At 41.0% G+C, this 27,293-nt stretch overlaps 1 long non-coding RNA gene across 3 annotated transcripts in view; it reads right to left on the bottom strand.

Annotated features, from left to right (window-relative positions):
* LOC126987773 (uncharacterized) overlaps positions 1-27,293 on the bottom strand; it is a 208,469-nt gene that overhangs the window by 57,648 nt on the left and 123,528 nt on the right. For all 3 annotated transcript variants that reach the window (XR_007741148.1, XR_007741149.1, XR_007741147.1), the window contains one exon: positions 9,169-9,219. This is a non-coding gene — a long non-coding RNA (uncharacterized LOC126987773). The remainder of the gene's footprint in view (positions 1-9,168; positions 9,220-27,293) is intronic.

Below are 27,293 nucleotides of genomic sequence, written 5' to 3'. Positions count from 1 at the left end.
TACCTCTTGAATTCCTCCGCAATGTTGCCTCTCTTTCTATCTTCTATCGATATTTCCACGCTGACTGCTTTTCTGAACTTGCTAACTGCATGCCTCCCCCTCCTTATTGCTGCACTCGGCTTTCTACTCATGCTCATCCCTATACTGTCCAAACCCCTTATGCAAGAGTTAACCAGCATCTTCACTCTTTCATCCCTCACGCTGGTAAACTCTGGAACAATCTTCCTTCATCTGTATTTCCTCCTGCCTACGACTTGAACTCTTTCAAGAGGAGGGTATCAGGACACCTCTCCTCCCGAAACTGACCTATCTTTCGGCCACCTCTTGGTATTCTTTTTAGGAGAGTAGCAGGCTTTTTTTATTAATGTTTACTTTTTTGTGCCTTTGAGCTGTCTCCTTTGCTGTAAAAAAAAAAAAAAAAAAAAAAACGTTCTCTCTCTCTCTCTCTCTCTCTCTCTCTCTCTCTCTCTCTCTCTCTCTCTAGTACAATGGCCAAAAGAGAGGTCAATTTCGGATGGAGAGGTGCCTTGATTCTCTCTCTCTCTCTCTGTCTGGTATTAGTGCACTCAATCCTGTTCCATCAAATGCTCTAACTTCATCTCTCCATCTGGTCCTACGTCTGTCCTGACTTCTCGTATAATTTCTGGTCTGACAAGGTTACTTTAGGCTATTATGGCTGAGGAGAACCTGCCGAGACAGTGTGTGTGTGTGTGTGTGTGTGTGTGTGTGTGTGTGTGTGTGTGTGTGTGTGTGTGTGTGTGTGTGTGTGTGTGTGTGTGTGTGTCCCCTGTCTGCCTCCCTTTATCGTTAACACACACACACACACACACACACACACACACCAAGCAATCACCACTCAAATCAATCACCAGCTTAATTAGTCTTGCCCAGAGCGTTGGAATTAGCTTTTCTGTCTCGCCTTAGGAATTAATATTAAACAGCGACATAATTATAGTTGGGTCCTAAGGCAAAATCCATCAGCGAGGGATTATATATGCTTCTGTTTCCTTCCGATTTTTGATATAGTAAAGGAGACAGCTAAGGACAAGAGCAAACACACAAACAAGCAGCCATATCGTATCTTTTTTGGCTCTTGGAAATATATAGTTGATGAAGGTACCACACGTTATATGACAAGGCTTTAGTGGGAGTTTGTGGGCATTTCCAGGGATAGTTTTACGACCCTGGTGGTAGTGTGGCCATTCTTCTGCACCATGAACCTAAGACAACACTCATTAGAACCCGGCTGACCTACCTTTTGGCTTTTTGAAATAGTTGATGTGAAGGGAACTACACGTTATATGACAAGGCTTTCGTGGGAGTTTGTGGGCATTTCCGGGGATAGTTTTATGAGCCTGGTGGTAGTGTGGCCATTCTTCTGCACCATGAACCTAAAACAACACTCTTTATAACCCGATTGACCTCCCTTTTGGCTTTTGGAAATAGTTGATGAGTTTCCAGGGGTAGTTTTATAAGCCTCGTGGTAGTATGGCCTATCTTCTGCACCATGAACCTAAAACAACACTCATTAGAACCAGATTGACCTCCCTTTTGGCTTTTGGAGTTAGGTGATGCGAGAGGCGTGTGGAAGGGTGTGTGAATACCAACCATGGACCCGGATTCTCAGACGCTTTCGGCTCTCACAAAAAAATGCTTCTAAGGGCTACAAAGGAGATTAGTTGGATTCTCATGAGGGTTTTGAAAGTTCATGGTACAGAGGCCTTGTCAAACCAACACTTGGCTCGTAAAACTACCCTTGGAAATACTAACACAACCTCCGAAAGCCTTCCAATGGCTATACAAAGGAGATTAGTTGTTTTCTCATGAGGGTTTTGCAAGTTCACGGTACAGAAGCCTTGTCAAACCAACACTTGGCTCGTAAAACTACCCTTGGAAATGCTAACACAACCTCTCCGAAAGCCTTGTCAAATGTGTGTGTGTGTGTGTGTGTGTGTGTGTGTGTGTGTGTGTGTGTGTGTGTGTGTGTGTGTGTGTGTGTGTGTGTGTGTGTGTGTGTGTGTGTGTGTGTGTGTGTGTGTGTGTGTGTGTGTGTGTGTAGGACCCAAAATGTTTGAGGATATGGACCCATGGAGGCGAAAGACACACCATTCCATTCCTTTCTCGCCTTCTATTACTGACCTCCGTGAGTGAACCAGGACGCGGCCGTGATGCAAGCGTGAGTTATCAGCGTGATCGGTAACCTTTAAGAGCCCGGCAAGATCCATGGCAACACACACTTCTTCGTCCCCGCCTTCCTTCCTCCCCTTGCAGTTAAAAATGGCGTGGGGGCCTTCACTCATGCTTCGTTTTTGCACTCCCCCCCACCCCCCCACCCCCCTCTCGGTCTTTTCTTGGCGGCGGAATAGACTCAGCTCCCCCGCGGTGCATATTTATGGTGATAATGGCGTGCAGGGTGGACGAGAGGCGCCGGGTGGAATATGCGTTAGTGAGTGGTCGGGAAATGAGACGCCTCCATCACGCGGGAGTTGTGTGGAGCGTGTGGAAGCGACCAACCGCCACCGCCCCGTGTGTGTGTGTGTGTGTGTGTGTGTGTGTGTGTGTGTGTGTGTGTGTGTGTGTGTGTGTGTGTGTGTGTTCATGATAAGGAAGGGTGAGTGAAGGGCGTGATAGCTCCGCCCTCTCCAACCTTCCGTGGGTATCTTACTCTTCTTTTCTTTGTTATTCTTTGTCATTATTTTCTTTTTTCCTCTCCGTTTTCTTCATCTTCATATTCTTTTTCTTTATCGTCATCTTCTTCCTCCTTTTCCTCCTCCTCCTCACCGAACTTTTTTTCTTGTCCTTGTTCTTGTTTTCTTCTTTTTCTTCTTGTTTTTCTATTCTTTTTTTCTACGTCTTTCTCATTCTCATTCAATTATTTTTTCTTCTTCTTTTACTTCATCCTTATTTTCATTCTTTTCTTCATCTTTCTCTTCTATTATTCAACTGCTTCTTCTTCTTCAACTTCTTCTTCTTCTTCTTAGGGAGTCAAGTTGTAAAGGAAAACAAAAGAAAACAAAAACAAGGTAAGATCTACGAAAAACTTGGCAAAACTATCTACTTATATCTATCTACTCACCTATCCTTTTCCCTATCTATCTATCCATCATTTTGTATAGTCATCCATGTATTCCTTGAACTCCACGTCACATATAAACAAAAAAGCATCGCACTGGGCTAAGATCGACAACTACGCATTATCTTTCTATATATTCCCTCTTAACACAGTGATATAAATGGCTAATATTTCTGCAGTGTGTGTGTGTGTGTGTGTGTGTGTGTGTGTGTGTGTGTGTAAGCGAGCGGCTCTCAGTAATATGAAATGGTGATGTGCGTGGGATTCATAATTAAGCCGAGGATGGATTTTTACGCCGCTTGGGATGACACGACGCTCGCTGATTAACGACGCCGTTTTGATTTGCCTCCGCTGCTCTGGTTAACCTTGATCAACACGAGGCGATGATGTACCTGCCCTTGGAGATGTGACGTGAGTGGGGTGACGGTGGGGCTGAGCGTGAACCCCCGGCGGTAAACGTTAAAAATAAAATAATCGTAATGGAAAAATATATTAAGTTTGATGAGGGAAAAACACATAAGGGAAAGTAAAGGAGAGAGAGAGAGAGAGAGAGAGAGAGAGAGAGAGAGAGAGAGAGAGAGAGAAGAATTGAAGTGAGGTTGGAGTGAGGGGAGGGGAGAAAAGGTACACGGATGTTTGGGGAGAAAAGGGGAGAGAAAAAAAAAACGAAAAAATAAAGAAAAGAAGAAAAAAAGAACATCATTATTATTTTTTATGGTGTGGAGAGATTGGTTGGAAAAATGTTACCACGGAAAAAAAGTATCAGAAAAACTATAAAGAAAAAAACCGATGACCTTCCCCCCAAAAAAGAATCGAATTTAGTTGGTTTTAAATGTTCGTTGATTCTGCTTTACCTTCTGCCGTCTTTCATCTTTTTTTCTCTCTTTTTCCTCTTCTTTTTCTTCTTTTGTTCTTCTTGTCCTTGTTGTACCTTTTCCTTCTTCTTCCTCTTCTTTTTCCTTCTTTTTCCTCCTCTTCCTTTTCCTTCTTCTTCCTCCTCTTCCTTTTCCTTCTTCTTCCTCTTCTTTTTCCTTCTTCTTACTCCTCTTCCTTTTCCTTCTTCTTCCTCCTCTTCCTTTTCCTTCTTCTTCCTCTTCTTTTTCCTTCTTCTTCCTCCTCTTCCTTTTCCTTCTTCTTCCTCCTCTTCCTTTTCCTTCTTCTTCCTCCTCTTCCTTTTCCTTCTTCTTCCTCCTCTTCCTTTACCTTCTTCTTCCTCCTCTTCCTTTTCCTTCTTCTTCCCCTTCTTTTTCCTTCTTCTTCCTCTTCTTTTTCCTTCTTCTTCCTCCTCTTCCTTTTCCTTCTTCTTCCTCCTCTTTCTTTTCCTTCGTCTTCCTCCTCTCCCTTTTCCTTCTTCCTCCTCTTCCTTTACCTTCTTCCTCCTCTTCCTTTTCCTTCTTCCTCCTCTTCCTTTACCTTCTTCCTCCTCTTCCTTTTCCTTCTTCTTCCTCTTCCTTTACCTTCTTCCTCCTCTTCCTTTCCCTTCTTCTTCCTCCTCTTCCTTTTCCTTCTTCTTCCTAATCTTCCTAACCCTAATAATCACAAACCCTCAGTATAATTTTTCTTACGGAGTGGACAGTTTTAGAGTTGAAATAAATATCACCAAAACTACATTACAAAAAACTATACATAAAAAAAAACAGATGATCCCCCATAAAAGGATAGAATTAACTTACAAAGGTGTGTTGATACTGCTTTTAACACCTGATGCATTTGCGCTACCTGTTGCTTTTACATATATCGCTGGATGCTTGGTGGATTAACTGCTCTCTCCTTCCCTTCTATTTCCTTCTCTTACCTCATTTCTTTCAGCTGCCCTTCCCTTTCCTTCCCATCGCATTCCCTTCCTTTCACTCTACCACCCTTCCCTTCCCTTCACTTCCCTTCACCTGCCATCCCCTTTTTGCCTTCCTTTAATTTCCCTTCCCTTCCCTTCCCTCACCTGCTCTTCCCTTCCCTTTCCTTCCTTTCACCTGCCCTCCCCTTTCCTTCCTTTCACTTCCCTTCCATTCCCTCCAACTCCCTTCCCTTCCCTCATCTGCTCTTCCCTTCCCTTCCCTTTCCTTCACCTGCATTCCCTTTCCTTCCCATCACCTGCCCTCCCCTTTCCTTCCCTTCCTTTCACTTCCCTTCCCTTCTTTCACCTTCCCATCCCTTCCTTAATATACCTTTTCCTACCCTTCTCTAACGTCCTCTCCAGTCCCCTTCCCTTATCGACAATCCACTTCCCTTACCTTCCCATCCCTTCCCTAACATTCTCTTTCTTTCCTCCCAAATCCTCCTCTACGCTCCCCTTCCCTTATCGACAATCCAGAGCCTCCCCTTCCCTTCCCTTCCTGGTCCCATTTAAAACTCCCTTGTTCCTGTTCTATCCTTTCCCTGTTTTCCCTTCCCTCACCTGCCCTCATTTCCCCTGCTTCCTTCTCCCTTCCCTTCCTCCCCCTTCCCTTCACGAGTCCTTCCTTCCCTTCCCTGCCCTCCCTTCTCTTTCCTCATTTGATCTCTCCTCCCCTCACCTGCTCTTTCCTCCCCTTATCTATCTCTCTTCTCTTCTCCCGCTCTCTCTTTCCCCTCCTCTTCCCTCCACTTCCCCGGGTCACGTCTCTACACAAGGAACGTATTTGCTTAAGTTACACGATTCTCCTTTTGCTTTCTCCCTTTGATCTATACTTTGTTAAATGTCATGAGCTCTCTCTCTCTCTCTCTCTCTCTCTCTCTCTCTCTCGGATATAGAGGTAAAGGGGAGGAGAAATAAGGTTGGAAGGAGTGAGGGAAAAGGAAGAGGGGTTTTAAAGAGGGAAAGTTAAGGTAGAGAAGGGAAAGTGAGGTTAGGAAAATGAAGAATAAGGAAAAGGATGAGAATAGGGAAATAAAGGTAAAAGAGAAGGGAAATAAGGAGGAGGAGTGAAGGAGAAGGAAGAGGGGTTTTAGAGAGGGAAAGTTAAGGTAGGGAAGGGAAAGTGAGGTTAGGAAAATGAGGAACAAGGAAGAATATGTTAAAGAGAAGAAAAGGTGATATAGTGAAAGGGAAAGTGAGGTTAAGAAAGGTAAAGAAAAAGATATAAAAACAATTGGTGGTGGAGGATAAAAAAAAAAAAAACAGAAAGGGGAAGGAAGGAGAAAGAGAGAAGGTGAGAAGGGGAGAGAGAGATAAGGAGCTTGGTGGAGAGAAGAGAGAGAGAGAGAGAGAGAGAGAGAGAGAGAGAGAGAGAGAGAGAGAGAGAGAGAGAGAGAGAGAGAGAGAGAGAGAGAGAGAGAGAGAGAGAGAGAGAGAGAGAGAGAGAGAGAGAGAGAGAGAGAGAACTGCAGTGAGGTTAAGGGGAAGGAAGGGAAGAGAAGTGAGGGGAAGGGAACAGCACACAAGAGGATAGAGAGGAGAGAAAGGAGAGCGAAGGAAGGAAGGAAAAAGACGAAAATAAAGAAAAGAAAAAAGGAAATAAAAGGGAAAAAGACGAGAGAAGGGGAAACTAGCATAAAAAAGTTGGTGGATGGGAAAAGTTTGAATGGGGAAAGGAAATGAGTCTGGGAGGAGAAATAAAAAAGATAAGAAAAAAAAGGAAAAAAATGGAGAGGCTGTAAGAGATGAAAGAAAGATAAGAATAAAGAGGAAGAGGAAGAGGAAGAGAGGTAAGGGCGGAAGAGGCGAGGAAAAAGGTCTGGAGAGGATGTAAGAGCCGAGAGGTAAGAATGAAGAGAGAAGAAGAGAAGTAAGGAACAAAGAAGTAAAGAAGGTGTAGAGATTGATAAGAGGGAAAATAAGCTAATAATTAAAAGCAAGAAAAAGGGAAGTGAGGGAGGAAGAAGTGACGAAGAATATGTAAAGATTGATAAAAAGGAAAGAAAGATAAGAATAAATATAGGAAGAGGAAGGGAAGGAGGAAGAAGTGAGGAGTGAGATATAAAGGTTGATAAATGGGAAAAATAAGCTAAAAATAGATAGGATAGAGAGGGAAGGAGTTAGAGAAAGGGGATGATAAATAAAGGGAGGAAGAGTAAGGTTGTGAAGATGAAGAAGGGAGGGAGAGAAAAGGAGAAGAAGAAAGGAGAAACAAAGGAGAGATGGAGGAACGAGGAAGAAAGAGGGAAGGAGAGAAAAGGAGAGGAAGAAAGGAGAAACAAAGGAGAGATGGAGGAACGAGGAAAAATGAGGGAAGGAGAGAAAAGGAGAGGAAGAAAGGAGAAACAAAGGAGAGATTGAGGAACGAGGAAAAAGGAGGGAAGGAGAGAAAAGAAGAGCAAGAAAGGAGAAACAAAGGAGAGATGGAGGAACGAGGAAAAAGTTGAGATGGAGGAAGGAGAAAAAATATATAAGTAGGTTCAGTTAATTAAGGAGGGCAGGCTTTTTCTACCTAACACTTTCCTTTAGACTTTAGAGCGACGCCTGAACCTTCCCGCCGCGCCCTATGATGAAATAAGGAAAGGAAAGGGAACGTGAGGTAAAAAGAACGGAAAAAAAAAACAACAGAAGGGGGATGAAGAAGAGTGAAAGAGAGAAGGTGTGAAGGGAAAAAGAATAGGAAGGAGAAAGGAAGATAAAGAAGAATAAGTAAAGGGGTAAAATATGCATAGAAGTTAAGGAAAACGAGGTGATAAAAAATTAAACATAAACGAGTAAACTGTTCAATAGGCTCTCATTACCACCCGCTATAATTATTTGCCCTCCTAAATAACATCAAGGAAAAAGAAGAAAAAATGATCGTGGTAATACAAAAAGGAAGGAAAAAGCTTAATAATGATACTTTTCTTAAACACACACGCGAGCAAACTGTCTAATATGCGCTCGTAACCACCTATCTGCCTTCCTAATTAACACCTATTGAGTAAAGGAAAAATAAAATAACACATATAACAGGAAAAAGAATAGGCCGGTAATGATACTCCCCTTAAACACACGCGGGGAAAGTGTTAAAATCGCCCTCGTAACCAGCCACTCTATAAGCGTTTACGTCGCTATTGCTGTCAGCGGCGCCCTACCTTATGGAGGCTGCCCGGACGCGTCTCGGCCCCACTACGTAGTCGATGTTATTACGGTCGCCGGGCATCTTTCCCTCCGCGCGAGTTCGATGTCCCGTTGAGGATGAAGAAGAAGGCGAGGGGAATGCAAGACTGAAGAGGAGAAGAAGGCGGCGGAAGAGGAGGAGGAGGAGGATACGAAAGCGATGGATGAGAAAGCTGGGAAGTGAACTGAAGTGAAAATGGGAGAGGAAGAGGATAAAACGAATGCGAAAGAAAGAAAATGAAAGAAAGAAAGATATAAAAGGGAAAAAAAACGAGGCCTCAACGAAGCCCCGAATGAAACCAGGAACGATGCCCCGAATGAAGCCCCAAACGAAACCCCGAACGAAGCCAAGATCAAAGCCCCACTAAGCCCCGGACGAAGCCCCCAAGGAAGCCCCAATTAAGCCCGACCGAAGCCAAGAACGAAGCCCCGAACGAAGCCCTGAACGAAACCCGAACGAAGCCCCGAAGCGTGAGTTATACCGATGCAGGCGCCAGATTTTACTTTATCGGCTGTTTGGTGTCGAAGTAACTCGCGGTGGAGGTAAAGTAAGATGTTGTAAAGTACAGTTATGGGGCGTTTTTATCTTTATTAACCCCCCCCCCCCTCTCTCTCTCTCTCTCTCTCTCTCGCAGTAATGGTGGTGGTGGTGATTTTGGGTTGTTGTGGATGTCGATGGTGGTGGTTGTGGTGGTGGTTGTGGAGGTGGAGATGCAAGTTTCTTCTTTTCCTCCTCCTCCTCCTCCTCCTCCTCCTCTTCCTCTTCCTCCTCCTCTCTAAAGACCTATTCGTGACATTTAACGAAAAAAAAAAACTCCTTCCCTGCCACTAATTTCATCACCACAATCTTCATCATCATCATCACTATTATAATCACTAACACATATGCATACCAGTTCACCACCATCGCCATCACTTCCACCATTACTACTACCACAGCAACCAAAATCAAGAACAATAACAACAACAACAACAACGATGGGTACTAAAAATAAACACATGCTACGCTTTTAAATCCAATAAAACGGACTCTGCCTATTTTTACAACCTTTTCTTTTCCCTAATGCCTCGCTCAGGTAAAAAGGTAATCACGACCTACCTTGACACGCAGTCCGTCTAATTAGCGCAGGTCATCCAGCCTACTGTCCTTCTGAAAAAAGTAAATTAGTGTTACAAATATATATATAAGGTCTTACAAATGAATAACTAACTAACTAAACATGTCTGCGTTCCAAGTAAAGAAAATAACTACATATAGATAGAAGTGTTACAAGTAAAGAAAGCGAAATAAAGAGTAATGACAGTATATAAAGTTACAAGTAAATTAAAGTAACGTTATTTTTGCTGTCGATATTCTCTTCAAAATCAATCTGAAAAGCAAGCCTCGGATCAGAGAGACAAACAGACAAACACAAGCAAACAAGAAAATATCATACCTCAACATCAGGCAGCTAATAGTGTCCGAATTCTCCCTCTTTACCCGAGGTCTCTTATAATAACAATAATAATAACACTGATTTTCTTCTGAACATTCCCTAACTCGGTAGCAGCGACGGGCCAAATTTGTGGCTTTACCGTGTAGCAGCGACGGGCCAAATTTGTGCCATGATATAAACCCCCAAAAATAGATGATACATAATCTGATAACAAATGCTTTGATATATATTATGAAATGGTTTGTGTGAGGGGTGATTTTTTCTCATTTTTCTCGCTTGGAGGGACCATTAAGAAACATGATCCCCGCTGCTACCGGGCTAAAGAGAATAGTAAAAGTTTTAAATAATGGTTAAGTTACACCCTCACCAAAGCATCTTAACACCCACACACACACCCACACACACACACACGGGAAGGAACACATTACCACCCTCAGTTCCCCGTCCCTGCAGCACTAAAAACGGCATGTCATCGCCTTTTATTGCTCGTCCTCGCCAGGGAATGATAATAATGAGAGAGAGGAGAGAAAGGAACGCTTGGGATTATGTGATTTTCAGCCGCCATTTCGTTGTGATATTGGCGAAGTGAGAGTAGACATAGAAAAAGGAGAAAGAGAAGGAGGAGATGGTGAAGTACTGAGGAAAGGGAAGGAAGGAGAGGAGGTGGTAGAGGGAGATAGGGAGAAAGAAGAGAAAGAGAAGGAGACAGAGGAGGAAGAGATGAAGTAAAAGGGAAGAAGGGAGGAGAGGAAACTGTAGAGGGAGGAGATTGGGAGAAGGGAAAGGAAAAAGAGACGATGGAGAAGTAGAGGAGGTAGAGGTTGAGGGAAATGAAAAGGAAGAGGGAAAGGAGGGAGATATGGAGAAATAGGAGGGAAAGAGGAGAGATAGGAGACGGTAGATAAAGACAGGGGGAAATAAAAGAACGAGGAGGAAGAAGAAATGAAGAAGCAATGAAGGGGAGAGAAAGGAGACGGTAGATATAGAGATAAAATGAAGGAAGAGGACAAGGAAAAAGAAGAGGAAAAATGGGAAAAAATAAAAGGAAACGAGAGAAGCAAGGAAACCAGGAGAAAATGAGTGAGAATTGGGCAAATATTGAGAGAGAGAGAGAGAGAGAGAGAGAGAGAGAGAGAGAGAGAGAGAGAGAGAGAGAGAGAGAGAGAGAGAGAGAGAGAGAGAGAAAACGTGTGTGTGTGTGTGTGTGTGTGTGTGTGTGTGTGTGTGTGTGTGTGTGTGTGTGTGTGTGTGTGTGTGTGTTGACCCCAATTTCCTGTAAGGCGAGACCAGTGTTTGAAAATCTGCAGATAACACAGTCGAGATTTTTCCTGCAGCCCTGGAAGTTTTTTTTTTTTTATAATCTGCAGTTATTTTCAGTTTTAAGAATTTTAATCCGTCTATTAATCTGTATATATTTTTGCTTTTCTTTTATTTCCGTTTACATTTTTTTCAGTATTTTTTTTTAATTTGAAGTTTTGAGGCCTTTTTTTTACCTATTTTTGCGTGTAATCTTATTCGTATCTGTTCTTTTTGTTTGTCTCTGTTTTATATATTTGCATATCTATATTTATTTCCATGTTATTTTTTTCATTTGCCTCCATTTTATATATTTGTATCTGTATTTTCACTTCTATGTTTTTTTTTTATTTACCTTCGTTTTATATATTTCCAACCTTATTTTCATTCACACCTTAATTCCTGTTTGCATTTGTATTCTTATTAGTGGTTTTATATGAGTTTTTGTCTGCATTTGTAACTGTACTTATGTTTTTATCTCAATACTCATGTTTTTTTAATATATATTTTCTTCAGTCAATGTTATCTATATGTTTTATTTGCTATGTTTGCTTGTTTTGCTAGTAGAGAATTAGATGACGCCCTTTAATGTCTGTTTGTATGTTTGTTTTCTCATTCACGTCACTTTTCACTCTTTCAATTTGTTATCTTACCTTATCAAAGCTTCGGCCCCTCTTACCATCAATTTCACTTTTTTTTCACATTTTTCCATTTTCCTGTAGCGTTTTTTCCCAATTTTCATCATCGCTCCTCATTTTCTTTTACCATCTTTTTCCCATTTTCTTTTACCATCTTTTTTCCATTTTCTTTTACTGTTTTCCTTTTTTCCTCATAACGTTCCCCTCATTACCAATACTCCAATTCTCCTTCTTCTCCTCCTTATTCTCCTTCTCCTCCTCCTCCTCGTCTTCGTTTTATCTTCTTTCTCCTTCGTCTTCATCATCATCACTATCTTTTTCTTTTTCTTCTTCTTCTTCTTCCTCCTCCTTCTTCTTCACCACCAAATCCTCTTCCTCCTCCTCCTCCTCTAGCAGTAATGAGATGACCAAAGGAAAGTAAGGCCGATTTATATCATGAGAGAGAGAGAGAGAGAGAGAGAGAGAGAGAGAGAGAGAGAGAGAGAGAGAGAGAGAGAGAGAGAGAGAGAGAGAGAGAGAGAGAGAGAGAGAGAGAGAGAGAGAGAGAGAGAGAGAGAGCGTGCAAATGACAGCCATTAAGTGAGAGTTGAAACTTTAACACACACACACACACACACACACTTAAATAGTTTACAAAAGCCTATGATTTCATTGCCTCTCATTCCTGATTCCATTCCTTTTCATTCCCGGTCCCCTCCCGTTTCATTTTCGGTCCTATCCCGTTTCATTTGTTTCCATCCGGTTTCATTCCTGTTCCCATTCCCGTTTCATTCCTGTTCCCCTCCCGTTTCATTCCTGGTCCCCTTCCGTTTCATTCCTATTCCCATCCCGTTTCATTCCTGTTCCCATCCCGTTTCATTCCCGGTCCTATTCCGTTTCATTCCCGGTCCTATCCCGTTTCAATCCCGGTCCTATCCCGTTTCATTCCTGGTCCCCTCCCACTTCATTCCTGTTCCCCTCCCGTTTCATTCCCGGTCCTATCCCGTTTCATTCCCGGTCCTATCCCGTTTCATTCCCGGTCCTCTCCCGTTTCATTCCCGGTCCCGTCCCGTCTCGTTCCCGTGTTCTCATTTCCTTCGGTTCATTTAGTTCGTTCCTTTTTCCATTTCCCTGAGTTCCGGACAGACAGCAGAAGGGTCAAAGGTCACGTTGGGCAAAGATTCAACAATGGATTTTAATATTATCATCACCATCATCATTACAACCATCATTATTGCTTTTGTTATCATTATCTATCATCATCATTTAAACATTTCCGAGGAGCTAATAGATGGAGACATTCGTAAATATGAAGATGGTGCGTTAGAACAATATATTAGGAATGATGAGAAAAGTGGTGGTAGTTTTGGTGGTGGTGGAGGAGGAGGATATTTTAGGTGGAGTTGTCAGCAGATGGTGGAGGTGTGTGTGTGTGTGGGGGGGGGATAATGGTGGTGGTGGTGGCAGTAAAGAAAGTTAAGGTTATGTAACAGTGTAGACAATTGCTGATGTTAATTGTAGTGGTAATGATGCTGGTCGTAATAGATGGTAGCGGGGGTGGTGGTAATGGATATGGCGGTGATGGTAGTGGTAGTGACTGTGGTAGTATTTGGTGCTAGTGGTGATCATAGTGATATATGGATAGAGAGAAGGTGGAGGACGAGGAGGAGGAGGAAAAGATGGAGAAGGAACGAAAGGGAGAGAAAGGAGGCGTTAGATAAAAGAGATGGAGGAAAGGAGGAGAATGAGAAGAAAGAAAAAGGGAAGGGTGTGAAAAAAAAGAAGGCAAAAGGAAACGAGAAGTAGGTGATGGTGATGATGGTGATAACTGAGGAGATGGTGAAGGTGATGGTGGATGCGGGGAAGATACTAGCTGTGGTGGCGGCGGAAGTGGTGGTGGTGGTGGTGGTGGTGACGGTGGTGGTGGTGGTGGTGGTGACGGTGCAGGCTGTCACTGAGCCAACTTGGATCTATGGGCGGGAGTCCCTTTGTGTTTTTGTCCCTCCCCTTTCCCTTATCTCCTCCTCCTCCTCCTCCTCCTCCTCCCTTCCCTCCCTGAGCCTTCCCTTCATCCCAGACATCAACAAAAAATACGCCCTTCCTTTCCCTTTCAAACACACACACACACACACACACACACACACACACACACACACACACACACACACACACACACACACACACACACGACCCTTCCCCCATACACACACCTCCCTCCCTTCACATGCATACACAAACACTTTTTTACCCAAACTTACAGACAAACAAACAAACAAACAGACTGCCTGGAAGATATGATGTACCGTGCTCGTGGCGGTGTGTGTGTGTGTGTGTGTGTGTGTGTGTGTGTGTGTGTGTGTGTGTGTGTGTGTGTGTGTGTGTGTGTGTGGAGTTTAATTAAAAGTTCTGAGTGGATCGCCTTAATATTATTCCATTTCGGCAGCGGAGAGTTACCTACCCGAAGCCACTGTATAATTTGCTTTCTAATTTATCGTCTTTGGGGACATATATATGAGCGAGAGAGAGAGAGAGAGAGAGAGAGAGAGAGAGAGAGAGAGAGAGAGAGAGAGAGAGAGAGAGAGAGAGAGAGAGAGAGAGAGAGAGAGACCTTATATGACTTAACGTAGTGGTCTGCTACTAATCCTATTACCTGAAGAGTGTATTGCGTCTTGTCAAGCTTCCCTTCTCTTCTTTTCCCTTCCATTGCCATATTTTTCCCTTCCCTCCCCTCCGCTTCCCTTCCCTTCACTTACCTTTCTTTCCATTCCCTTCTCTTCCCTCGCCTTCCCTTTCCTTTCTTTGTCTTTCTTTCCTTTCCCTTCTCTTGACTTCCCTTGCCTTGCCTTGCCTTGCTTTCCCGTCCCATCCCTCCCTTTCCCTTCCTTGCCTTGCCTTTCTTTCCCTTCCTTTTGCCCTTCTGTCTCTTCCCTTCCTTTCCCTTGCCTTCCCTTCCCTTCCCATCCCTTTCCTTTCCCTTACCATGCCTTTCCCGTCCCATCCCTCTCTTTTCCTTCCTTGACTTGCCTTTCCTTCCCTTCCCTTCCCTTTGCCTTTCTGTCTCTTTCCTTGCCTTCCCTTGCCTTCCCTTCCCTTCCTTCCCTTCCCATCCCTTTCCTTTCCTTTCCCATGCCTTGCCCTTCCCTCCCCTGCCCTTCCATTCCCTTCGCCTTTCTTTCCCGCACCTAATAACAAAACTTCTTCACCTGTCTCGGTTATTTGACTTCTGTGTCGAGGAGGGATCTGGAGGCTTGTCCGTGGCTACTCCCAAGGCTTAACAACTACTATAATGGCAAACTACGAACACTTCTTATTAGTACTTTATGAGCGTGGCGAGGGGTCCGTGTGAGGGCTCGTGATTAGTGCGAGAAGCCGAAGAGGAAACTGATGAATACTCTTTCTCGCTCTTTAGTGGTATTAATGTGGGATGATGGAGGATTAAGATTGCTGTAGGGTAGTTAGTGAAATCTGGTGGAGACGACCGTAGACTTTTATTTTGTTCTCTGTGGCAGATTTTTTTTTTTTTATACTCAGGGACAAAAAACAAAAACGACAACAAAAAAAAGACCGCTAGATGCTCCTCAGAACGAAAGAAAAAGACCGAGAGGCCAGAAGAGAGATCAAGTTCGGGTGGAGAGATGTCTTGATACTCTCCTCTTTAGTGAGTTCAAGTTGTAGGCTGAAGTAAATGCAGCCGAAGGAAGAACACAAGGAGTCCGCAAGAAGCCGGCAATCCTATACAAGGCAGCTCCTGTAAATCTAACCCCATCTAACCTTACCATCCATGAATTTATCCAACTTCTTGAATATACCTATTGTATTGATATTCACACCATGATTGCCAAGCCTGTTCCACTCATCCACCACTCCTCTGGTAAACCGATTCTTGCCTATGTCTTTGGTGAATCTGAATGCATCCAACTTAAACCCATTGCTACGTGTTCTAACCGACTCTTATTACCAGAACCTATCAACATCAACCTAATGGTGTTATTACTTCATGAAACTATGATATAATTTAGAGAGAGAGAGAGAGAGAGAGAGAGAGAGAGAGAGAGAGAGAGAGAGAGAGAGAGAGAGAGAGAGAGAGAGAGAGAGAGAGAGAGAGAGAGAGAGAGAGAGAGAGAGAGAGGTTTTTGTTGATGTTGTTGTTGTTCTTTACAGCACTCGTAACTTCGTGTGAGAGCGAGTGAACGTGAAATAAACATACACAGCTTTTAATTTAGGATAATACAAAAATATATAAATGTCGCGTTACATCCACTGTATTTAGCAATTGCATTAAAGTTTCTAGAATTTAATGGTACGTGAAATTAATGTAGAAATATGCAACTTTTAATTTAGGATAACAAAAATACGTCAGGCTACATCCATTACATTAGCTGTTAAAGTTTCGAGAATGTAAGTGAAATGAGACTTTACATATGCAACTTCTAATTCACGATAACACAAAAAACATACAAGTCACATTAACATTTCCAGAATTCAATTAAGCGATTATTGGGCAGAGTCGCGTCAATCTCCCCATGACAGCGAGTCGCCCTAATGCTCCTATTTCGTACGCGCTCTACAGGAATTCCGGCGGCACGATGGTTTTATTGCGAATTCATTTCCAAGGATTGTGTGCGATGTGGAATGAAGCTCAGCCGACACCCACGACCAGGGAATGTGACGCGGCCATGAGACAATGAGGAGCAAAGATAGAGGTTGGTATTGTCAGATAATGAAGCTCCGCCGACACCCACGACCAGGGAATGTGACGCGGCAATGAGACAATGAGAAGCAAAGATAGAGGTTGGTATTGTCAGATGCTCCCACCCCTCACACCAACTATTTCCAAAGGCCAAAAATGAGGTTAATCGAGTTCCAATGAGTGTTCTTTTAGGTTCACGGTACAGAAGAAGGCTCAGACTACCACCAGGGTCATAAAAGTAACCCTGGAAATGCCCTAAACCCCCACGAAAGACTAGTAAATTACGTGTTCTTGGGCGCAGAAATGTTTGAAAATATGGCCCAGAGCCCTTGTATATATATAAATATGTGTACTGATGCAATTTTCTTTTCACAAGGATACATGTAGGTAGCTATAGAAAGAGGAACTGTCTATATATGTGTACCGATGTATATTTCAACAAGATATACCAGGATATATGGCCCTTATGTGTCTTTACGTACCGGTGGATTCTTCGCCATAATTCAGCGGCTTACTCCCTCAGGTGATCCGCGTCGGCAGGTAGAGTAACAACAACGCGGAGGGACGACAAAGAGCCAAGGGAAGGAAGCGGATTCTGTTGTTACCTGTCCGTCCTGTTTATTATCCCGAGCGAGTTACAAGTTCTTTGATATTTTTTCCCCTATTATTCCGGTCTTCTTCCGTGTCCAGCATCTCCTCCTCCTCCTTTTTCTACTTCTTCTTCCTTCCTTCCTCTAATCCTCTTTCTCCTTTGCTTCTTTTTACTCCATCGCTTATCTTATTTCCCCTTTCTTTAATTTCTTTGTTAACTTCCTTTCCTCTTTCTTCCATCTCTCTTCCTTCTTTCTGCTTTGTTACCCATATTTTTCCACGTCTCTCAGTTCCTTATTCACTTCCTGTCGTGTTTCTCTTTCCTATCATTTCCTTTTGTCTACTCCATAACTAATATTTATCACTAATCTATTTATTTATTCACTTTCTCTTCCATCCATCTCCCTTCTTCCTTTCTACTCCATTACTCTTATTCTTCAACTTCTTCCGTTTATGTATTTGTTTATAATTTTCTTTCTCTTCCATTTCCATACCTTCCTTTCACTTCCTTTTCCACTTCTTTCCTTTCCTTATTCTCTTCCTTTCCTTTCTCTTACCTCTCCTTTTTTATTTTCCCACCCGATCAGTATTTTTCCGTTTATGTATTTGTTTGTAATTTTTCTTTTTCTTCCATCTCTATACCTTCCTTTTACGCCATTATCCATTATTCACCTTTTCCCATTTCTTTCCTTTCCCTTTCTTCTTTCCACCCGATTAGTATTTTTCCACTTCCTCCATTCCCTTATTCAATCCCTTTCCTCTCTGTTTCTTTCCCTCCCACCTCCCTTCTTCATCAACATCCCCTTTCACAGCCACGCAGTCAGTCACTCTGAAGCTCCCACTCCATAATATCATATAATTTGACAGCAAGAGTTTCCGCGTGATGGTTTTATGGCGATGTGCAAATTCATTACCAAACTATTCATTAACGCATTATTCATCAGCGATTCTGGTTTGCGTTGCGTCATGATGATATTCCAGCCAAGTCCAGGAGAGGAAAAAAACTATATGTGTGTGTGGCGTGAATGAATTGTTTGGGTTCATCGCTAAGTTAGTTTATGCATTATTAAATTTTTGTTTTAAGATTAATGAGGAATATTGAATTAGTGGATGACAACTATATTCCTTTAAATCTTTTCTCCTTTATTCTATGTCTCCTTTTCTTCTCTTTCTTCCGTTCTTCTTTCCTTCGCTTATTTTCATCGTTTTTTTTGTTGCTTTTTCTCCCCTGCCATGGAAAGACGAGATAGAAGGAGTGTGAACCCGAATCTCTCTCTCTCTCTCTCTCTCTCTCTCTCTCTCTCTCTCTCTCTCTCTCTCTCTCATCCCAGATCACAAAACACACGTAGACGAGGGAGGGAGGAAGGAAGGGAGGAGGAAAGGAACAAGGGAAGGAAGGAGGGATGGGAGGGAGGTAATGACGCGTCACGAAGATGATTCCAACCGTACGAGGAACGACTCAAGCGACTCAATCTCTTTACATTGGAGAAAAGACGCCTACGAGGGGATATGATTCAAGTCTTCAAGTACCTGAAAAAGTTCAATAACGTCGACTACTCCAAATTCTTTGAACTGCAAACCAACTCAAGAACTAGAAATAACGGTTTACCCATTCAGTCGAGTCGATGTAACACAGACATTGGAAGGAGTTTCTTTTCAAACCGAGTCATCCGCTACTGGAACAATCTTCCCTCAGACGTAGTGAATGCAAATACTATCAACTTCAAGTATCGAATCGAACGTCACTTCGTTGCGTCAGGAGTAAACTGAATATCAAGGTGCTTTCATCTGCTCCTCAAGCCCCAGGTGACTGTCGAGCTGATTAAATCACCAAAGCGGGCAACCTCGTAATGAGTCACTAGCATTTATGTTGCCTGCATTTCCATGTTTCCATGTTTCCATGTAAGGAAAAGAGGGTGGGAAGATGGAAAGGAGGGAAGATGGAAAAGATATGGAAGAGTAATACCTTTTATCTCCCTCTCGTCAGTAGCAAAGCTGAACGTCTTGAAGGCCTATCATATTTTTTCCCTTAATCTCTACGTGTGACTTTTGATCTCGTATTAAAGTAGATTTGGTAAGGTTTCAGGTAGAAGGAGGAGGAGGAGGATCGACGAGGTGTAGGAGGAGGGGGAGGACAACGACGAGGCATAGAAGAAAAAGGAAGAGGAGAAGAATAAAGAAATGTAGAAAGAGGAAAATAAGGATGAGGAAAAAGAGGCGGAGGAGAAGGAGGAGGTGTAGGAGAAGAAGATAAAGGAGAAAAAAAGAGGAGGAGGGAGGGTAGAAGAAAGAGGAGAAGGAGGAGAAGGAAAAGGGTGAGGAGAATGAGAATCAGAAGAGAAGGAGAAAAAGTGGAAGGAAAAGGACGGGAAGAAGAGGAAGAGATGCAGGGAAGGAGAGAGGGAAGTGAGGGGAAGGGAAGGGACGTCAGCGGTTGCGACATGGAACTCATCAACAAAATTTTCACCTGACGTCAAAGGATCAGGTAAAAAGGTGCCCCTGTGTCCGGTCCCGCTCACCTGGCCTTGGCTTTGACACCTGTATGAGACCCGACCCTTTAAACTCCACCCTGTCCATTCTCTCTTCCATCTCCATTCCATCTTTTTCACTTCTTCCGTATCCTTATTCACTTCCTTTCCTTTCTCTTGCATCTTTCTTCTTTCAAACCGATGGATATTTTATTTTTATTTTTGGTTCATTAAGTTATTGTTTGTTATTGTTTTAGTATAGTTAGTATTTTTTTTTTATGTATTAGGTTTGGAAGGATATTGTCAGTAAATTATAAAGAGAGAAGATGGCGCCACTATAAATACTTGCCTGCGCCATGAAGGGCTGGGGCCACCTACCATCTAGGCCCCTCAAGAAAGCCTACCGGCGTTATAGGCGTTCACGTAAAAAATAAAAATAAAATAATAGTGTTTGTTCGTGACCTTCAGGAAACGAGACGCCATTAAGTATTTTAACAAGAGAATTAGCGAAAAAAATGATCACTCGAACTCACAAGGACGATTTTTGCCGATGGAAGACTGAAAAAAAGTAAAAATGGGAAGAAAAATGGTACATGATGACGAAGAAAAAGAAGAATTACACAGAAAACGGAAAAGAAAAATAATATAAAAAGAAAAAAAAATGGTGCGTGATGACAAAGCAAAAGAAGGACCAAAAAGAAACGAAAAAAAAGAGAAAAATAAAGGAAAAGAAAAACGGTGCATGATGACAAAAAAAAATCATACAGGTAACAGAAAAAAAAAAATGAAATAGGTGCGTGATCCCAAAAAAAAGCAAAATCACCCAGGAAACGAACGCTCGAGGGGGAAGATGAAATTTTGCAGTTAATGTCACAGGAAGGGAAGGATATTAATCTACGGGAGAGGACGTCTGAGGCTTCCCGAGGCTTGTAGGGAGGCTGGGCTTTGATGAGATGACAGGGAGATGAGGCGTAAGATGCTGAGGAGGAGAGTCACGAGGAAGAGATGAACGAGAAGGGAAGGAAAAAAAATACATCACAAATACATGCTCATCTGGATTTTGTGTTATATATTTGTTTAATCTTTTTTCTTGTGATGCTGAGGAGGAGAGGCACGAGAGCGAAAGAGAAGAGAAGAGAAGAGAAAACTACAGCATAAATACATGATCATCCGTATTTTTTTTTATATATATATATGTATTTGTTAACTCATTTTTATATTGCCCTTTTTTTACTATTGTTTTGTTGTGTTTTCATTTCTTCATCTTCATAATCTTCAACACTATTATTGATTATTATTATTATTATTATTATTATTATTATTATTATTATTATTATTATTATTATTATTATCATTACTTTTACTTACTCGATTTTCTAATGTACAGAGTTTTAATGATTCGATGCAATGTTCTGTTTTTATTTTTTTTGGTCATTCTACAAACTTACGGATACGCGTTACATAATTTTCACTTCACATTTTTCATTTTTATTTTGTTTCCGAGTATTTTAATGATTTGATGCGATGCTTTCTCTCTGTCCGTAATCTTTTTTTTTTTTCTTCATTCTCAGGGATACGCATTATATCATTTTAACTTTACATTCCTTTTTGTTGCATCAGCATGGATAACTAGGGTGCAGAAATAAAAACGAAAGAAAAGAAAAAGAAAAGAAAGAAGACGACCAAGACAAGCCGAAGAAGAAAAGCAGAAGAAAAAGAAAAAGAAAAAGAAAAAGAAGAAGAAGCAGAATAAGCAGAAGCAGAATAAGCAGAAGAAGAAGAAGAAGAAAAAAAGAAAAAGAAAAAAAACTAAACCACACGATTAAAAAAAAAAAAAAAAAACGTACAACATATTTCTGTGCAAGCAAACTCACCCGATTCGACAGTGTCTTCTGGAGGGAGGGAAGAAGACTTAGCCATCTGCCACAATACAAAATAACACTAACCCCAAATTTACGAGTACCGGTTAAGTCACTGCCACACCAACGTCGAAATATTGAAATAAAGAGGAAAAAAAAGACTTGAAATATCGGATGCAATGAATCGTACCGAACCCAACTTCACGAGGAACGGTTAATATCACGTTAGCGTCGAGAGGTTTGGGTTTTAGATGACTGGCAACACACGGAAGGTACAGGAAGGAAGGTTGTGATTTCCCTTGCGACGGACAGACAGAGAGAGGCAGATAGATGGATGGTATTAATTTATTTTACCATCCTCCAGGAAAAGAAAGTATTGGCACGGTATTAACTTCCTCGTATTGTTGAGTTTTATAATATGCCAAAAAGTAATATTATGGAAGAAAAAGAAGAAAAAGACGTAGTGTATAAAAAAAGAACAAAGGGAACAACAAAAAATATAAGAAAACAATAACATATAAACCAAAAGACAGACTCATTCAATATCATTCAATTTTCTGTTTTCAATCACAACACAATCCGTCCAAAATCATCACCTCTGGCCCGCGCGATCACCTGGCCAGCGATTCTCTTTACCCTTTACCTGAGACAGCGTGTGGGTGTACCTGGCAGCAGTAATGGCGCAGGTGTGTTCAATGTTCGTGTTCAGCGCCTCTGCAAACACCAACAGTCAACCAGGTGTATAATTATTCCACTGAGTGTGAGACTATTGATATTCTGCCATTCAAGCGCGCATTGAGGAGCTAATGGCAAGTACGTTTGTGTGTGTGGGGGTGGGTGGGGGTGGTGAGGAAGGTGGGGGGCGCTGAATGTGTGTGTGGGGGTGGGTGGGAGGGGGGAGTGTATGTGTGGGGAGGGGTTAGTGTGTGTGCGTGTGTGTGGGGGGGTTCTGTATGTGTGTATGTGTGTGTGTGTGTGGGGGGGGGTTATGTATGTGTGGATGTGTGTGTGTGTGTGTGTGTGTGTGTGTGTGTGTGTGTGTGTGTAAAACAGATAAGAAGGTACACAAGATTACATGAACACACAAACATATTATTTACAAACATCCATCCATACGTATTCATAAACACACACATACATACATACATACATACATACATACACAATATAAACAGACCGACCGACCGACAGACAGACAGACAGGCAGACGGGAAGTTAAGGATGGTAATATAAATATGAACCAAATATAAACAGACAGGCAGACGGATGAAAAAACTCTTATATACTATCTCGGGAAGTTACGATCGCGGCCTTTAAACTTCGCCTAAGAATCGGATACGTACGGAAAAAACACAAAGTTTGGGCGAGGCGGAACATAAAGAAAAGTAAGAAAAAATAAATAAAAGAAAAGATACCGCCAGAAGTTAGGGGATACTTCAAACAAAAACAACAAAAAAAGAGAGATAAATTTAGTACCAAACAGATAAATTTAGTACCAAACAGATAAATTTAGTACCGTCTTAAGAATTCTGAACTATACAAATATATATCAACAATAGATCAGAGGTAAGAAAGTAAGAATATTTATGGCCAAAACATCTGAATTTTACGGAGGAGAGAAATATATGAAAGTAAGTAAAGGGAGAGTTTAAATTTGATGGAGATGATAATATTATGTTTCATCTTTTAAGTCGTCAACGCCAGTCCATTCATTTTAAGGGTCGCATTTTAAAACATTTCGTCCCCCAAGTTCACATATTTGACAAGGCTTTCGTATGAGTTGTGGGCATTTCCAGGAGTAGTTTTTATGACCCTGGTGGTAGTTTGACCCTTCCTCTGTACCGTGAACCTAAAAAAACACGCTTGAGAACCCAATTGATCCCCTCTTTGACCTTTAGAAACAGCTGATGTGAAAAGCGAAAGTCTTATAATGCCGGCCTAAGTTTTTTTGCTGGTTATTTTTCTTTAGTCTTCAATTTTCTCATTCATTCATTTTTTTTTATTCAGTATTCTTAATCACACAATTTCGTCATTCATTTTTTTTCATTTACTCCGTTTTCTCATTTTTTTTTCATTCATTCAGTTTCATCATTTAATTTTCTCCTTTTTAAAACTTATTCAATTTTCTCACTCATACTTTTTTTCATTTCATATTTTCATTCACAAAACTTTCTCATTCCTTCTCTCTCTCACACACACCTCTTAGTATTCTCTTCCATTCCTCCATTAATGCTAATCTATTTTTTTTATCCCATCTCATTCATACAACTTTTTTTCTCATTCATGCAACTTTCTAACTCGTAACAGTCATTCACACACCCTGTCGGCCCTTCTCTACCGTAACACTCAGACAAACTCGGCGCAAACTCGCGAACAAAACACGTATAGTACACACGTGCTCACCAAACCCACAATAATGCCCACTCAACATAACAACAAGCCATGCACCTGACACCTCTCTCCAGGAAACAATCGTGCAATGTCAACACGGAGATAACCTATATATAACAAAGCCCGCCAACCTCTACACACACGCACACACACACACACGACAAACGCACGAACCCTCTCTCTCTCTCTCTCTCTCTGTGTGTAACGTGCGGTAAACAGGACGTGAATTACAGAAGCGCGCACACTAACAAAATAACGCCGAATGGAATTTAGATTGCAACTGGGGCCTTGTGGTTAAGTTAGGCCATGCGTGTTGTGTGTGGCTGCGGCGGGGCGGGCGAATGCAGAACACACGGGAACCACTGCAAAACTATCGGATGTTCTACGTACGTTAAAAAGAACGAAAGGAAGAAGAGAAAGGAAAGAGGGAATGAGAGGTGGAAAGGAGAGAGAGAAGGAGGGGTAAAAAGAGAGATGAAGAAAAAGGGGGTTGTGGGAAATACAGAAAGGGAGAAAAGAAAGGAAAGGGATGAAAATTGCAAAGGAGAGAGAGGTATAAAAAATGGATGAAATAATTATGGGGAGAAATAAAGTTGACGAGTACATGGAACTGAAGGAAGGAAAAAAGTGTTAAGGAATGGGAAAAAAAGAGTAAGAAAAGACTGACGGATGTTCTGCGCGGGTAGGTTGAAAAGGGAAATACGAGTAAGAAAAAAAATGAATGAAATAGTAGCTGGAGATTTTGGTGACAAGTGTATGGAACTGAAGGAGAGTTGAATGGTCAGTTAAGGAAAGGAAAAAAAAAGTAATAAAAAAGGGCATTGCGGAGTTTAAAAGAGAAATAAATGGATGGATAAATGAATAGAGGGGGGGAAGGTTGCTATATAAGAGTTGTAAAGTACCGTAAGTGGAAAATTTTAGTGACAAGTGTATGGTATTGAAGGGAAGAAAGAGATCTCGTAAGGGTTGTGAAAGATGGGGAAAAGGATAAAAAAAAAGTGATGGGTGTTCTACGTAGGTTTAAAAAGGGAAATAATGAAAAAATGAATGAAACAAAGGGAGGAAAATTTGGGTTGACAAGTGTGTGTGAACTGAAGGAAGGTAAATGGTGTTGAATGGCCTGTTAAGGAAGGGAAAAGAAGAAAAAAAAAGAACATTGCGTAGGTTAAAAGATAAATAAATGAAAGAGATGTAAAAAATGAATGAAATAGAAGGGGAAAAAAAGGTTGGTGACAAGTGTGTGGAACTGAAGGAAGAAAAAATGTCTTAAATGGTCTGTTGAAGGAAGTGAAAAAAGTTTTAAAAAATGAGCATTGCATAGGCTAAAGGAGAAATAAATGGAATAAATGAATAGAACAGATGGTTAAAAAAGGATGAAGATTGAAAGTTGTTAATAAGTGTAAGGTTGTTGACAAGTGTGTGGAACTGAAGGAAGAAAAAATGTCTTGAATGGTCTGTTAAGGAAAGTGGAAAAAAAAAGAGCAAATAGAACAGATGGTTAAAAAAGGATGACGATTGAAAGTTGTTAATAAGTGTATGGAATTGAAAGGAAAGAATGAGTTGATTGGCTGTCTGCAAAATAAAGGGGAAACAAAAACAAACAAAAAAAAGACAAGGAAAAACTGTGCGATATTCTGCGTGCGTTGGTTAAAAGAAAAAAATATATATGGGTGAATAAATCGATGGAAGAGGGAGAAAAACGGATACTGTATATAGGTTTTTGGAAAGCGTATGGAGCAGAAAGAAAGAAATAGTTGCTGTATGTATGGTCTGTATCGGGAAAAAAAAAGTAAAAATAGAGAACTGAGATAGGCCGTGCAGGTTATTCTTGAAACCACTGACAGGTGTTCGGCGAGGGTTGAAAGAGAAATATACAAGGATGAATAAAAAAAGCCGTTGCTGTATAAATGGTTGGTGTATAAGAGTTGCTGGAAAATGTATGAAACTGAAGGAAAGAATGAGTTAGTGTAAGGTCTGTGAAAGAAGGAAAAAAGTAACAAAAAATACTAGAGTGAATGAAAAAGTGGAAAATGTATGAAACTGAAGGAAAGAGTTATTGTAAGGTCTGTGAGAGAAGAAAAAAAGTTACATATAAAGAATACAAGACTGAATAAAAAGTGCACATTAAGGAAAATAAATCAAATGAAAGACAATGATGTTAGAGAAATATACAAGGATGAATAAAAAAACGTTGCTGTATAAATGGTTGGTGTATAAGAGTTGTTGGAAAATGTATGAAAAAAAAAAAAAAAATGAGTTAGTAAAAGGTCTAAGAAAAAGAAAAAAAAAAAAACAAAAAAAAAAGAAAAAAAAAAAAAAAAAAAAAAAAAAAAACAAGAAAAGAGAAGAGTTAGAAGTGAGAGAGAAAGAAAGAAAAAAGACAAACATATAAAAATACAAATAAATCAAATGAAAGACAATGATGTTAGAGAAATATACAAGGATGAATAAAAAAACGTTGCTGTATAAATGGTTAGTGTATAAGAGTTGTTGAAAAATGCATGAAACTGAAGGAAAGAATGAGTTAGTGTAAGGTCTGTGAAAGAAGGAAAAAAGTAACAAAAAATACAAGTGAATAAAAAAGTGGAAAATGTATGAAACTGAAGGAAAGAAAGAGTTCCTGAACGGTCTGAGAAAGAAGGAAAAAAAGTTACATATAAAAAATACAAGACTGAATAAAAAAGTGCACATTAAGGAAAATAAATCAAATAAAAGACAATGATTTCATCCATTTTTTACATTTCTTTCATTTATTTATCTTTTAACCTACGCATTGGTCTTTTGTTTTTACTTCTTGTCCCTTCCTTAACAAGCTATTCAACACCTTTTACCTTCCTTCAGTTCCACACACTTGTCAACATATTTTTCCCCCTTCTGTTTCATTCATTTTTTCATTATTTTCCATTTTAAATCTACGTAGAACACCCATCAGTCTTTTGTTTTACCTTTTATTGTGTGTGTGTGTGTGTGTGTGTGTGTGTGTGTGTGTGTGTGTGTGTGTGTGTGTGCGGAAGGTTGACTTGGCGTTTCTTTCAAGTTACTTCTTTCTGATCCCCTTCTTTCACAACCCGTACGACAAGGTGGCTCTTAAAACCCTCAACCGAAGTGAATTGAAGCGGAATAAAACTAGGGAAACGCTAGGAACTTACTGGAATGAAATAGAGTAAAGTAAAATGAAGGGAAATGAAGTGATGTAAAAACTTACACACTACATTTAACCGAACATACAAAATTAAAGGCACTGAATACACAAACTAAAGAGAACCGGACATACGAACTGAAAAATGAAAAACGAGTGAATGGAATGGAGTGAAATGAAATGAAAAAGAGGAAGTAAAAGAGTGAATTAACTTTGGATTGGACTGAACATACGAGTGGAAATACACGAGTGAATTTAACTGAACTGAACTAAATGAAAAAAACTGTATTATAAGAGTGAATTAAATGGACAAGACTAAACATACCAACTGAAATACACGAGTGAATTTAACTTAACAGGACCGAACATACGAGCTGAAATAAACGAGAGAACTGGACTGAACCGGAGTAAACTGGACTTAACTGGAGTGCACTAGACTTAACTAACGAGAACTAGACTTAACTGGAGTGAACTGTATTTAACTGGAGTGAACTGGACGTAACTGGACTTAACATACGAGCTGAAATAAACGAGAGAACCGGACTGAACCGGACTAAACTGGACATAAGAACATAAATATCAATACCGGTTGAAGCTTGTACCGGCGGAGTGAGATCAAGCATAAAAAGAACATAAAAATGAATAGCTTGAAAAGAAGCAACTTGAAAGAAACGCCGAGTGAGTCAATCAACCTTCCGCGCACACACACACACACACACACACACACACACACACAC

Source organism: Eriocheir sinensis, chromosome 66 (genome assembly GCF_024679095.1).
Source record: "Eriocheir sinensis breed Jianghai 21 chromosome 66, ASM2467909v1, whole genome shotgun sequence".
NCBI classification, from domain to species: Eukaryota; Metazoa; Arthropoda; class Malacostraca; order Decapoda; family Varunidae; genus Eriocheir; species Eriocheir sinensis.
The sequence above is the reverse complement of the archived record's forward strand: the minus strand, read 5'-3'. Positions and strand labels throughout refer to the sequence as shown.